The sequence below is a fragment of the Schistocerca gregaria genome, unplaced genomic scaffold (assembly GCF_023897955.1).
Source record: "Schistocerca gregaria isolate iqSchGreg1 unplaced genomic scaffold, iqSchGreg1.2 ptg000047l, whole genome shotgun sequence".
Classification (NCBI taxonomy): domain Eukaryota; kingdom Metazoa; phylum Arthropoda; class Insecta; order Orthoptera; family Acrididae; genus Schistocerca; species Schistocerca gregaria.
The window spans coordinates 2,739,689-2,753,477 of NW_026061704.1; the positions used below are offsets into that span (position 1 = coordinate 2,739,689).

The window sequence follows — 13,789 nt, forward strand, 5'->3', positions numbered from 1 at the left end:
GAATTCGAGTGGCAGCTTATTGAAAATGGATGCAGCAGTATACTGCACACATTTTTGCACAAGAGTTAAGGAAGTCCGATCCAAATGGAGGTTTGATTTCTCCCGAGTATTAACCGAGTGAAAGCTGCTTATTGTTGGAAATAAACTAATATTGGTAACAAGAAACGACAATAAGGAATATACATATTGAGAGGCCAATGTCAAAATACCCAGACTCCCTGAACAGAGGTCGACAAGAGGTTCGTGAACTCACACCACTTTTTGCCCGAACCTCTCGTTTCTGAGCCAAAAATATCCTTCTAGAACGGGAAGAGTTACCCAAAAACATAATACCATACGACATAAGTGAATGGAAATAAGCAAAGTAGACTAATTTACTTGGCGAAGTATCACTCACTTTCGGTACCGTTCGAATAGTGAAAATGGCAGTATTAAGTCTTTGAACAAGATCCTGAACGTGGGCTTTCCACAACACCTTACTATTTATTTGAACACATAGGAATTTGAACCGTTCAGTTTCACTAATCATATGCCCATGCTGTGATATTAAAACGTCAGGTTTTGTTGAATTGTGTGTTAGAAACTGTAAAAACTGAATCTTACTGTGATTTAACGTTAGTTTATTTTCTACAAGCCATGGACTGAGGTCATGTACTGCACTACTTGAAACGGAGTCAATGTTGCACACAACATCCTTTACTACCAAGCTAGTGTCATCAGCAAACAAAAATATTTTAGAGTTACCCGTAATACTTGAGGGCATATCATTTATATAAATAAGGAACTACAGCGGCCCCAACACTGATCCCTGAGGAACCCCCTCCCCCTTGACAGTACACCACTCAGATCCCCCATCACACTGTATTACGTTCCCCCATTCCTGTAGATCGTTCCCTAATGCTCTTCCTGAAACACTGTACAACTTCTGATTCTGTCAGTTCTTTCAGGTCCCATCTCCTTAAATTCCCACCTTTTTCCAGTTTCTTCAGTTTTAATCTACAGTTCATAATCAATATATTGTGATCAGAGTTCACATTTGCTCCTGGAAATGTCATACAATTTAAAATATGGTTCCTAAATCTCTGTCTTACCATTATATAATCTATATGAAATATTGCAGTATCTCCAGGTCTCTTCCACGTATACAACCTTCTTTCATGATTTTTGAACCAAGTGTTAGTTATGATTAAGTTATGCTCTGGGCAAAAGCCTACCAGGCGGCTTCCTCTTTAATTTTTTACCCCCATTCCATATTCACCTACTACGTTTCCTTTTCTTCCATTTCCTACTGTCGAATTCCAGTCACCCATTAATATTAAATTTTCCTCTCCCATCACTATCTGAATGATTTCTTTTATCTCATCACACATTCCATCAATTTCTTCATCATCTGAGGACTACTTTTACGACTTTGGTAGGCGTGGGATTCGTGGCTATCTTGGCCACAACAATGCGTTCACTATGCTGTATGTAGTAGCTTACCCGCATCCCTATTTTTATTAATTATTAGACCTACTCATGCATTAGCTTCATATTAGCCTTCCTAATACTTAAATCTATATCCGATGTTAACAATGACGCCGGTGGATGGACTATCACGAAATTACTGACCGTCGAGAATGTCACAAATATAACCGACAAGCTAATGGGCCCTTCACAGGAAAAGGTTTTTTGCCAGAAAACGGGGAAAACTGAAACCCAGCAAATGAGTAAAAAAGTGTATATTCACTAACAAAAAAAATAGTGTACGCACACAACTTACACAACAATAGTCTGGGATTACTCTATTACGTAATACAGTTTTTGTGATTGTATCTTGCAGCTTTAGTTATTTTTAATTAAAAGAGGCTTTAAAAGGACAGAAAGAACGTGTTGGACTACGCTAGAGATCGTTCTGTTAGCACAGTCTTTACTTTGTAATCACTTTCGTTGACTTCGGCAACTCTCAACAGAAATCTCCAACCTAACCGAGACAATGTGCTACGATACAGCCGAGATCATGACAAGAGAATGGGCTACATCACACTCGAAGTAAATGTATATAGGTAAGGATCCCCATGACCTGTATATGTCTGTTATAAAAAATCTCCAAGCCACTCTCCTCAAATAGACCGCAATCTTCTCTTGACCTTCAACTGTTACTATTTCAGAATTGAAAACCACATTCAAAGAAAATTTGGCTACAAGGCACAAAACTAGAAAAATAAAAATAATAAAAGTGAGAACGTGAAACATGTTAGCAATAACCATAAACAGGAGATTTTACAGAAAATAAAATTGAGAAAGGAAATTATTAATATTATCGACCGTTTAGGAACTCTAGGCTACGAAAGGGATGAAAACACATATCGAATAAGTGGTGGAAGAGTTAGTGTGTTTTAAGATTAAATCCAAACAAGAATTAGAGAAAAACATATCGACGCAAGGCCTCTATTACGAAAAATTGCTAAATCTCGAGACAAATTATGTCCTTCTGTATTTGACGAAATGTTTTGGCCCCTAGTACGGATGAAACAGTATCTGCAATATCAACTGGAACTTCGGACATGTGTTTCATATTTCATCCAAGCCCTGCAGTCTATAAATATTTAAACAAAATACTATAACAAAATACCACTACAGGGGAATTACTTACGGAGTAGTTCTTGGTAAAGAAACACAGGACACAATTACGTATGTGGGCTTAATACGAACTACAACTGTGTTTATAAATCGCTATAGTTGCCTTGGACTAACGACGAGCGAATATCAATATAACCTGTACGCTTTTCAAAGCTGTTATCCATGAAAAAGCTAAACCACGTATCGCGAACAAAATACTATTTAACACCGAAACAATGATATTAGCTGACAATGGGCACAGACTTTAGTCAATGGGCACTGTTGAAAATTTGTGCCAGACTAGGATTAGCACCCGAGTCCCCTGGTTACTAGGGAGAGGCAATGATCACTGTGTCCGAATTACACAGTGGTCAACAGAATATCACGAACTGCCCGAGCATGCCGTTCGTTAGATCCAAATTCTCAATTTCTCCATAGACTGCTAATGCACTGCTCCTTGAACATAATCCTCCTCCCCTTAATTATACAGTACATGGCCAAAAAAACAGACACCGAATATATGCAAACTTGGCCTTACGAACATTGCAGACGTCGTCTATGTAACACACGTCAAACTTCAAAGAATTTACCAATTCGTTGCATTGTTTACTATAGACCACAAATCAAGTAACGTAAAAAAAGCACTGCGTCTATTGAGATCATGATTCAGAGTTTAAAAAAAACTAATAAGTCGCCTACATACTACAGTTGCTGCCAAAAGAGGAGAACCATTATTTTCCCACAAAAGGAAATATAGTTAAAATGACGCTTCTATTTCGGTTAGTTTATGCGGTTACTAAAATTTGCCGTGAAAGTTACATAGTGGACTCTACCCTCCCCCCACCAGAAACGTAGTTATCGTGGCTGTTGTGAGACTTTTGTACACAGTTAGAGAAAGTGTGTTAAATGTGGCGCGGACGGAAACACTAGGCTACGCTACAGGGCAATCTGCTCGCACAACGTTTAGTCGGCATTCATAATCGTTGGCGTAAACAACTCTCAATCAAATTACCACCTTCCAACCTAACTTAGATCTCGGGCTACACTACCAATCGGCCTGTCATCACAACCAAATATTCATTGAGTGGGGGTGGGGGGATTTCCTGTATCTCTAGGAAAAACTGTCAGTTTTGTCGGACTCAACAGCAAGATTTACCAATGGTAAACACTTTTTAGACGGCTCGTAATTTTAGAATAGTCCTCTTCGTCTTACTTGGCATAAATTGTTCGCTGGCGTCCCAGCAGCTAGCTCCCTCAGTGTCTGCTTCTGCCATCGCACCACGCCAGTCTGCTGTTGTCCTAGCAGACCGAACGCACCGCACATCCGACACCTTCGGAACCACTCACTGGCCAGTTAGCAACTGAGCGGAACACTGTTTACATCGTGAAAGGAAAACTATGCAAAGATGTACACTTAAATGGCACGACTGAGTAGCACACACACAGTAATATCTGAGGAATGTCCTTCGACACGCGCAGAACGAAAGTCTTCTCGCGAACGTACAGCGTCTCTGAAAAAAAATCTAGTGACTATATTCCGGCGTTACGGCCAGGTTCTCATACAAATGAGCAAAAAAGGGTAAATTTGAAATTTTTTTTGAGACAATGAAAATACATTCGAACGATCTGTTTGGGAATTACGAGTGACAATACTATGAGCTTAATTTTAGATTTTCAATAAAAAATGGCGCCCGTAATTATGATTTGATCAAGGGCTTGCGAGACTGGAGTACGCAGAGTGCGTGCAGTGTGGCACCTCAGATGTTACCTGAATTCAAAAATGGGTAACATCAGTTGATACTACATTATTTCTCTGAACTTGAAGATGGATAACATCAGTCGATAATACATAAAATTAATGGGAGCGCATACCTAACCGCAATGAAACAACCTTAAATTTAACGATACAGTGCTAATTCGAACTTTGAGTTCGATTTTGAGGGGTTTGTTCCACTCCTTATGCCTACACAAAAATTAGTTAATATTAACAAATGTCATATTATAGCTATAAGTTCCTAAGAAAAGTGTTTACTTTTAGGGGTCAGAGGTATAAGTTAAGAGATCGAACCACTTTTAATTTATGCTGCATGCCGTTCTGAGAAAATCGTTACTCGAAAAAAAAAGTGTTCAAAGTTTAGGGAAAACATTTAGTTATATTATTACTTCGATTTGCATGAACTGAGTGTTACACATATATTCTTAATGTCGCTGAAAACGAATCTGAAGTCAGATTTTCAATATTCAAAACAGCTAATCCAATACGGAGGGCAAACGATTATGTTTTGACCAATTTTTACCAAAAATGTATTTTCGTTATTTACGTTTAGTCTGCAATTCAAGGAGTATTTGTCAGCCCTTCCTCTACCTCTGATTGTTCCTAGACAGCAACTTCCTGTTCTTCTTGGCAGGAAAAGCCGATCTGTCTAAGCTGGATATGCAGCACTCGGCAGCCTGCACTTGATATTCGTCCGTATTTTCGGTGAGTATGTTTGCATGCATTCTGCAGTATGAATCCTTTTGAGCACGTGCGACACGGGACGAGTTATCATCTACATCTATATGGATACCCTGCAAAACACATTTAAGTGCCTGGCAAAGGGTTCATCGAATCACCTACACAACTGATAATTAATTGAAACCCTCAGCTGCCGACAGGTGTTGTTGATATACTTCGATGGGGACAGCTGAAAAGTGTGCCGCTACTGGGACTCGAACCCAGGATCTCCTGCTTACAAGGCAGACGCTCAATCCATCTGAGCTATCGAGGGCACAAATGAACAGCACGACTGCAGGAATTTATCCCTCGCACGCTTCCCGTGAGACTCACACCCCGAACCGCCCACAATCCGATTACGTAATGTACTTAATAGGTATTTGTCCATCCACTCATTACTGGCTCACACTAAGGTGACGATTCCCGTAAGATTTCCGGTAGCCTGTGCGCATTCGCACAGACGAAGGTCAATGGCTGGGTGACGTTTAACCATAGATATGAAGATAGTAACTGTTCTAGAAAGAACAGGCGCCACTGACGACCGTGCAGCTCTTCTAGAATACATGATAGACCGGCCGATGTGGCCGAGCGGTTGTAGGCACTTCAGTCGGGAGCCACGCGACCGCTACGGTCGCAGTTTCAAATCCTGCCTCGAGCATGGATGTGTGTGATGTCCTTAATTTAGTTACGTTTAAGTCGTTCTAAGTTCTAGGAAACTGATGACCTCAGATGTTAAGTCCCAAAGTGCTCAGAGCCATTTGAACCATCAGTCCGTATGTTTGCACACTACTTACAGTAACTTATGCTAAGGACAACACACACACAACCATGCCCGAGGGAGGACTCGAACCTCCAACGGGGGGAGCCGCGCGAACCGTGACAAGGCGTTGGACACATGGCGGGTACCCCGCGCGGCTCATGGCAGCCGTGACACTGCTTCAAACAATGGACTGTAGAAACTTTTGTAAAGCACGGATTAAAAAAAAAAAAAACCTTTCCGTTCCAGGAGTCTAGACAAGTACACCTTTAAAAAATGCAACTACAAAGAAATTGAATTTTCGAACGGGGCAGGGCTTAAAACTTTGAAGAGTTAAATTTTAATGGCCGTTCTCTTGTATGCAAATAGTTTCACAGTAGAAATTTCTCTAGTTTTATTTATTTATTTATTTTTTGCTGTAGGTAAAGAAGGATAGGATTCTGAGAAGGGGGAAGGGGGGGGGGAGGAATCTCGCCTCTCCCACCTTGGAATTCTCAGTACAGAATTTTTATTCATTACGAGATTCTCAGCCACTTGCAGAAGTGATTTCGCGTGATTCTGCAAAACTTTTCCTTTAGCCAATCGTAGCAACTATAGGATTCCGTTCCTGCTGCATGACATGTCTCGGAACTTAAACTGACCAACTTATTTGCATAAAGAGCTAGCTTATCATCCGCTTCTTTACTTACTTAGACCGTTCATGGTCTGCAAAGCATTTTTTCTTTAATCGTTTTTTTTATGTCTTTTATAAACTGCAACACTTTCTAAACTTTTCTAAACTTAACGCCGTTGAAGCATGGTCTTTTGCTGAATGACCAAAAAGCAATGCTGACAGCTGGGGTCCAAGGTTTTTGTTAATCAAGCCGTTTGTATTCTTGTTTGTATAACGCATATTTCTTTATATCTAATTGAGAAGTGAAATACCGGTTTTCGTAGATGCAGATTTAAAATATTTTAATATAACGCAATAAATATTTCATTAAAATTTTCATCCCCTTATGCTCGAAGTTAAAAACCAGTGAAACACGTAGTTTTTAAAAATTGTAACAGATTAGCCGAATACGAATTGTCAGATATGCTTTCATAATGCTTTCATAATGAACCATTTTCAGAAACGTGGAGCCGGATCTGGGGGTGAATTTCCTTCTCTCCGAGACACCCGGCTTCTTCTTCGACTTAGCCGGCAAACAGGCCGAGGACGCCGGGTGGGGACCGAATATGCAGCAGTTTGTGGATGGCGACGTCGTCACTAGCTGTTGCCTTCGTGCGGGCCTCTTGTGTAAAGGGGGAGCCAACCGTGGCCAAGTGAAGGTCTGTATTCCACAGGAACGAGTTAGCATGGCACTCAGATATTTCCACGAGTCGGCGGACGGGGGTCATTTGGGGTTCTTCAAGACCTTGAACCGAGTTCAGGAATACATGTTTTGGCCCAACCTATATCGCGATGGCAGGCGATTTGTTGGCAACTGTGTCCAGTGTAAGCGTGGTAAGCCCGATGTTGGGCTGCACAGAGAACTACTACAGTCGCTTAGGGAGCAGTGTCCTCTGGACCGCGACTCAAAGATCGAAACAACGATCGACGGAAACTGGCGCCAGAAACGCACCAGCTCACTCTATTTCATCCCCTTAGGGGTTGAACTTCCAAAAACACCGAAACACGTATTTTCTTATTTGTAGCCTTGAAGTCAAATACCAATTTTCGTAGATGTAGCCTTAAAAATACTTTCATAGTTCTTCCATAATTATTTATCTCAAAATAAAATGTTCATCCACTATTTCACCTCATAGAGGTTAAATTCCCAAAGATACTGGAATACATATTTCTTTATTTCTGACCTAGAAACCAGATACAAATGTTCGTATGCCTAGCTTCAAAATTACCTTAATAGCTACATGATTCAGAAATCCTTTCATGTCCTGCGTCTCCCCCTTAGAGGTGGAATTTTGAAACATGCAGTATAAGCGGTATAAGATCAACACTCTTTCCAAATCTCAAGGTTTATTTTCCTTGGCGGTCTGGACTGTGTGAGTTTCATAGTAATAGTCCTTCACACACACACACACACACACACACACACACACACACACACACCACTACCAATGCCACCACCACCTCCTGGGGAAATTTCTGCAGACGCCCTTGTTCCACTGCAGTCATATTTTGCCGACGACCTACATTTAGCAGCGTGGGAGGGATAGTGTCGTGCAACAGACAGTATACTCAGTAGACAACGAACTGTTCGTTGTGAAATCAGCGACATATTAACCGAGACTGACACAGAAGGTGCTGAAGGTGAAGCACACTAGACTCGTGTCTACCACGGCTTCAAATAGTATCGATTTACTATGAACGGAAGTTCCGAAAAGTGAGCAAGTAATTTTACAGTAAATTCAGTACCGATGGTGAGGATATACAACGAAAAATATTTCTATAAAGTTTCAGAAATAATGAAATATTCCACTCAAGTCGCTTGACAGAAAACGCAATGGATATGCTTGCACTTAAGACGGAAGGCCCTACGTACTTACGCAGGCTTACGACAGATCGCAAAATTCGGCAGTAGGCGTAAGCCAACCTCTTGTGCTGCCATCTGTTATTGATGCCAGGCATCAAGGTCTCAGTAGTACGACCATCCACTGGAGAGTAGTTTGCTTTGTAAGCACTCCGTCTTCAGGCCACGAGTGACCTACTGGGACAGCACCATCCGACCGCCGTGTCATCATCCGTGGAGGATGCGAACAGGAGGGGCGGGGGTCAGCACACTGCTCTCCCGGTCGTTATGTTGGTATTTTTTGACCGGAGCCGCTACTATTGGGTCGAGTAGCTCCTCGATTGGCATCATGAGGCTGAGTGCACCCCGAGAAATGGCAAGAGCGCATGGCGGCCTGGATGATCACCCATCCAAGTGCCTTCAACGCCCGACAACGCACTTAACTTCGGTGATCCCACGTGAACCGATGCAACCTCCGCGGCAAGGCCATTGCCGCAGATATTTTACAGTAGTTGCTTACGTTTCATAATTATCTAGTTTACGGGGAAAATGTAAAAAAGGCGATTGTCACCGAAGCTACAACTAATCTGAATTTCTGGTTAGTTATCAAGTGGTCTTGTGTGCGAGCCTGAATTTTTCATCCTTTGCGGTGGGAATGATTCAAACCCGTCATGTTCTTCTTATGAAGTGTTCTATTTATTTTGCACACAATGATCGTTTGTAGTTGTCTTGAGTTACTAGGTTGATAAATTTTTGTTTGGCGCACGTATCATAACTGAGATTTGCGCTTAATGGCTGAAGGTGAAATAGCGTAATGAGTAGTAGCGAATGTTACAGTAACATGTTTGTAAATTATTTCAGGTAAATTACGTTAGTCGTGTAATATTATCCGTATACCAGTACAGTATATGGGCCAATTACGTTAGTCATGGAATACTATCCGTATAAGACTATGTCACCTTGGTGTCCCGGAATTTGCTTCAATTTTGGAATCCACGAAAGAACTGGAAATTTTCCTTTACACAGCTTTCCATATAATTTCTATTACAGTGATTCAGTCTTGCCTGTCACTCGACTTTTCTGACTGTGAAATAAATTCTATCGCTCAGGTGCTTATTACCTCTTCGTGTTTCCATTTGCCGATATTGCGCATAAACACATATCTCAAAGTTGCTATGGACATTGATGGAGCGACACACTTTTCTATGGCGACACTGCAGTTTATAGATAGAAAAACCGATCAGTTAAAACGACATGGGTATTTTAGTTCTGAATAACCGATGTCTTTCAGTATTTGTTTGCTCTCGGTTATAACAAGTATCTTTTCATTTTTTCCTGATAACCACGTAAAAACAGATATATCAATTAGCCACAGATGTCGTAGTAAAATTTTTAGTTTTCAAATAAACCTTTTTTAAAAAAGACGAGTAATTTTTATTCGTAAGATTTCCATAGCACTGAAATACGGCGTTATTACAGAAAAAAATGGGAAAAGTTATGTATGCCACTTTAATAACACTGCTGATAGAAACGAGCAACAAATGGATTGGTCCAACATTGCCGAGACAATACTGTGCCTGTTATACAAGCAGAGCGCGAGACTGGACACAGTTTCTCGCTGTTGTCGAACGTCAGTTGTAACATAGAATGGCACCATCTGGAAGTCTGGAAGTATTTTACGATATGCGGTACGAGTGAAGAACAAAGTTAGATTTGGTCGACTTGCGACATCATACAAGGAAAAAAGTTAAAATTTAACAAATCATTCATAGTTCTGGATAAAAGTAGAAAGTGCCTGATCTGCTGCTGTGTCTACGTAGTATGCCGTTATCTGCTTTTAGCCCTTAAAAACAGAGAAATTAAAACGAAAAAGAGAGTTCTCCTGCCGCAGTTTTCACTCTTTATCGCTGGACTATACGTAATGCCTGCATAGTGCTGTGATAACCGATTACAATATAATTTTTGAGCAGAGCTTCTAAAAACTATAATCAGTAGGATAATATTGCCAGTTTTCTGTAGTATAGAAGCACTCGCCAGCAGCGAAGATCGGACAAAGTTTTATTTGACTATTTAATTTAAAGAAATTAGAATTATATTAATACCGTCAGTTGCTCGCGGGCGTTGATAAATATCAACGTGGACAAGTGAAAATGTGTGCCGCGACCGGGACTCGAACCCGGGATCTCTTGCTAAAATGACAGACGCTCTATCCATCTGAGGCACAGAGGACACAGTGTATGGTTCGACTGCAGGGACTATCTCGCGCACGCCTCCTGCGAGACTCACATTCTCACCTTGAATGTCCATACACTACAGTCGTAGAGTCCCACTCCAACACACTCATTCCTCGTGGAAGACATGTCCATATCAATATAAGTATATGGTTCTGGCAATACCAGCCATGACCTTCTACTGTGAAGATGCACACGTATTCCCCGAACTGGACTTGGTAAGAATGTGTTCCACGAGTAATGAGTGTGTCGGTGTGGGACACTACGAATGTAGTGTGTGGACATGCAAGGTGAGAATGTGAGTCTCGCGGGAGGCGTGCGCGAGATAGTACCTGCAGTCACACTATCGTCTGTGCCCTCGGTGGCTCAGATGGGCAGAGCACCTGCCATGTAAGCAGGAGATCCCGGGTTCGAGTCCCAGACGTTCACACATTGTCACCTGTCGCCGTTGATATATATCGACACACGTGAGCAGCTGACGGTATTAATATAATTCTAATTTCGTTCTGAACGGCTGCAGGTCATCATAAGGGTATTTAATTTGACATTTTGATTCCATTTATCAAGAAACTGAGAAAGTAAAAATTGTTTAATCTTTGTTTGATTTCTACGTTTACTAGAGAAAATAATGTAAATAAAAGACTGAAAATCGGTTATTACAAGAACTGGTATTGTGACAGGCTTTAACAATTAGCTTAAAGAAGAGTTGGGAAACTGATAAGAGCCGAAAACCAGTTATTTCAGCGATAACCAACATTCCCACTGGTGTTCTGAGTGGTAAGATTGACGCACAAGGACAACAAGAACAGTTTCTCAGAAAGGTTACTGGAGCTCTGATGTTCTCAAAATGAACGGGCCAGCCATTGGCGTCTGCGAGGGTGAAGGGGAGGGGGAGGGGAGGAGGTCGGGAGGGGAGGATAGGCAAAAGGGCACTTTCACCCATCGCCCCCAACCCTCCCTGGAATCTGGAGTAAAGAGTTTTTATTCGTTACAGTATACTCTTCCAGATAAGAATTCTCCACAATACTGATAAACCTTAGCTTTGGCCAGTTGTAGCGCTTATAGAGTTAGGGTCTTGTAGCTTGATGCACCTCGTAACTGACCAGCTGATTTGTACACAGAGTGCCAGTTTCAGAATCATGCACTCCAGCCCCGACGCGCCTTCCCCCCTCCCCACCACTGGAAATATTTCTGCAGACTCCAGTCTGCCACTGTGCATATATTTTGATAACATCCTGGTTTTAATAGCATCGAAGGAACAGCATTGTGCAGTAAAAGGGTAGACCTTGCACAGAACACACCATTCACAATGAAACGCATCACTTAGTAGATGGTGAAGTACTCTGAAGCTAGCCAGATAGAAACAGAACCTCCTGGCACTGCATCTAACCCAAATTCTAATCTTACACTAATCTCTTGTATGTACCTACCACGCCCTCAAAAAGCCAACGATTTACTATTATCAGAAGTTCCGAAAAATGAGGAAGAAATTGACCCACACTTTTTTGCGTTGTTTATTATTTCGATTACACCATAAAGGGAATGGACTTGTAGCCACAGGTTACACAAGCGATAGATGGTTTAAAATACATAAAAAGAGATGACAATAAGAAACGCTTTTTAAAAACACAATGATGCACGGCTTTTACGATTTTTACAGGAAAAAAATGGATGACAAAATAAAGGTTTTTCAAAAATACGCTGGTAGACAATATTGGGGATTTTTTATCTTTATAGATGACTAGCGGAAAAGCTTGGTGTTGACCAGGCATTTATTTAGAGCTGTGCGTCCACGTCCGTACTATGCAGCGTCTGGCCTTGTCCTGAGTTTTTATGACGTATCTCCTGAAACATGTGTCGTACAATGATATAATTTTGTAGGTACATTCAGCGTCATATGCGGATACTGCCTGCAAAATTTATTGCGAATATAGTAGCAAAGAAGTAACAAATTTAAATGTCACGAATGCTGTGATGCCCACACACTTGGGTGTAACTAATGTACACGGGATGCTTGGCACGATCATTATGGCTACCATCACCTGTGGTCGTAATTGGACCAGCTGTGTCGACGTAGTGAAAATATAAATGTGCATAACATGGTAAACGTCCATTCTTCCCAGCCATCAGACCTGAACTACGATCAAAAATATCATAAAAAGTGGTAGGGGCAATGGCCTTGCCGCAGTTGATACACCGGTTCCCGTCAGATAACTGAAGTTTAGCAGTTTCGGGCGTGGTCGGCACTTGGATGGGTGGCCATCTGGGCCGCCATGCGCTGTTGCCATTTTTCGGGTTGCACTCAGCCTTCCGATGCCAATTGAGGAACTACTCGTCCGAATAGTAGCGGCTCCAGTCAAAGGAAACTACCACAACGAGTGGGAGAGCCAGCTCCTCCTCCACCCTCAGTGAGAATGACGTGGCGGTCGGATGGTCCTGATTGGCCACTTGTGACCTGAACACGGAGTGCTTTTTTAAAGTAGTACTCCCTACATAAAACTGACAGTCTAGGCTCAGGGACTGTCCACGGTAAATGCTGCAATGGACCTACGAATACTATTAAAATAACGGTTTGAGTTCTCTTTAATTGTCCAATCATCTGAAGTGAGTCCTTATTGCAGTACGCTGAAAAATAGATTTTATGTTAATGGCGGATAAATTTTATGTGAATGGCGGCAAATTAACTTTACCCTAATGACACACAAGGTCAATGCCGTACTATCACGTAAAGTATTCTCAGATCGAAATGTTTTGCATTACAAAATCTCCAATGTAGATTCATAATACCGCAATTATAATTCTCAAAATAATTTGGAGCTACGTTCAATGCATATTTAAATGCATCTTTCAAAACAATAACAGAATTCTCATTAGATCATCATTATCAATGGCTAGAGTATTCCTATTATTTCGTCTACCAAAAACCGCGTCTCACTATGGCTTCTTCAGTACGCTGTTTTGTTTTCCACTGTTGACAATAGAAACGATCTGGCAGATGTGACATTGTAGATGCGCAGTATGCGTGTCTTAATGCAAATAAACCGTCTGGAACATTTACCCTTGAACGTCCCTAGAATGGGATTTCATGGAACGTTATTACTTTCCTGTGTCCATTTCCATCACAAAAGCTGATCGCCACGACTGGGGAAGGGGAGGAGGGGGTGGGCTGAAAGTTGGCAGCAGTGGCAGAAAAACCGAAGAAAACCTCACGTTT

At 41.5% G+C, this 13,789-nt stretch overlaps 1 non-coding gene across 1 annotated transcript; it reads right to left on the minus strand.

The window, feature by feature from the left end:
• Nucleotides 1–5,295: 5,295 nt before the first annotated feature.
• On the minus strand, nt 5,296–5,370 carry Trnat-ugu (transfer RNA threonine (anticodon UGU)). Its single transcript has one exon. It is a non-coding gene; the product is annotated as a tRNA-Thr (tRNA).
• Nucleotides 5,371–13,789: the final 8,419 nt, after the last annotated feature.